A 1,722-nucleotide genomic window follows, 5' to 3' on the forward strand; every position below is an offset into this window, starting at 1 on the left:
TTTGTCCAAATTCATTGAAATTAATTTATCTGTCTTGGTGTGTTTCTTTAGTGTGGCTACGATCACTTTAAGTAGAACAGTAGCTTTGAAGGAAAATGCTTTTGTTTTACTCTGTCAGACTTACCGCTCTGCAGTCCCAGCAGTCTGACCTGAGTGCACCGCAGGACACTGGACCTCAGCCTGTGAGGCCACAGCAGGGCATCGCCTGAGACCAACCCGGCGGTGCAGTAAGACCCTGTATCAAAAAGAGGAGAAAAACAGCTGTGTAAGTTTTTGGAAGTGCTGAGTCAGTGGTTTTCAGCATAGTATATTTTCCGAGTGGCATAACCAGCGCCACCGTCTACTTGAAGCCAACTTTCCACCCCTCTGAAACCCTGTACCCACTGGGAAGCTCACCCCGCCCAGCCCCAGGCAACCGGGTCTGTGGCTAACGGCCTGCTGTGGACATCGCAAACAGCCGTCCAGTACGTGGTCTCCCGTGAGTGGCTGTTTGCGAGGCTCCTCGATCTGCTGCCCAGGGACAGCCCGCGGTGAGCTCAGTGCGTCTCGTGGGTCCTCTCACGACCGGGTTAATTCCACTCCTGGCTGTCCGGAGTAACTGGTGCGGACGTGTGCACATGGGAGTGGACGCTAACGTTCCGAGGGACGGCCGGGCTCCCGGGCTCCCGAAGGCTTGCGGTAGTTCCCTTCCCACAGCAGCTTGGGAGGGGCCCGCGTCCTCCCAGCACCTGTCCCAGCTGGACTGTGCCGCCCCAGCAGCCCTGGTGGATGTCCTGAGGGTTGCTGCCCTGAGGATGTGAGCGTGGTCCTGCTTGTTGTCCGCATGTACCATACTTTTAGAGAGATGTTGAGTCCTTCGCCCATTTTCAAATTAGTACTTTTGTACTGAGCGTTATTTACGTATCCCAATAAAAACCTCTTCAGGTCTCCTGTGGGTTGTCTTTTCCCTTGTTGGAGTGAGTGAGCTGCGCGAGTAATCGGAGCAGTCTGAGGGGGAGGCAAGAGGAGCCCAAGTTTGAGTCCTGCTGAGCACTAAAAGGGGCTGTGTAGCTCAGTGTGCAGCACTGAGTCCAATCCCCAGTATGGCAAAGGAAAAGCAAAAATATATTCCCGGCACAGTTTTTTGTGTGCGACTGGAGATTTAACCCAGGGTCTCGTCACTAAGCTATATTCCCAGCCATGTTTTTACATTTTGAGACAGGGTCTGGCTAAGCTGCTGAACTGCCACCCTCCCGCCTCAGCCTCCCACAGTATTGGGTGACAGGCGAGCCGGAGCCGACTGGGAAGAATGGGACCTGTCAGAGCTCCCAGGGCAACTGGAGGAGCCCCAGGCGCGACAGCCGCTGTCCTGCGAGCTCAGCCGCGGCCCTTGCCGATGCTGTGCTTCCATTTCCGCGTCCGCCGGGCAGAGGCAGAGCCGGTTTCCCATCCCCACCTACCCGGCGCTTCCCAAATAAAGGCCCGCTCCGTCCCTGGTTGGAGGCGAGAGCCTTCTGAGACTGCGGCGCCTGCTCTGCTCCCCGTAGTCCAGTCCGTGCTCCCGCCCCCCAGGAGCACCGCCTGCGGTGGACACTTGGTCCTTCTGCTTCGATCTCACATTGTTCTAACCGGGGATCGAGCTCCGGACCTTGCGCTTTCCCGGCAGACGCGGCCTCCGCCGTGGGCTTTGCAGGCTCGGCTGTGACCCCCGCCCTGCCTGCGGGCCTGGGCGTGTCCGTCAGG

The sequence above is a fragment of the Fukomys damarensis genome, unplaced genomic scaffold (assembly GCF_012274545.1).
Source record: "Fukomys damarensis isolate Sample0158 unplaced genomic scaffold, DMR_v1.0_HiC HiC_scaffold_2, whole genome shotgun sequence".
NCBI lineage: Eukaryota > Metazoa > Chordata > Mammalia > Rodentia > Bathyergidae > Fukomys > Fukomys damarensis.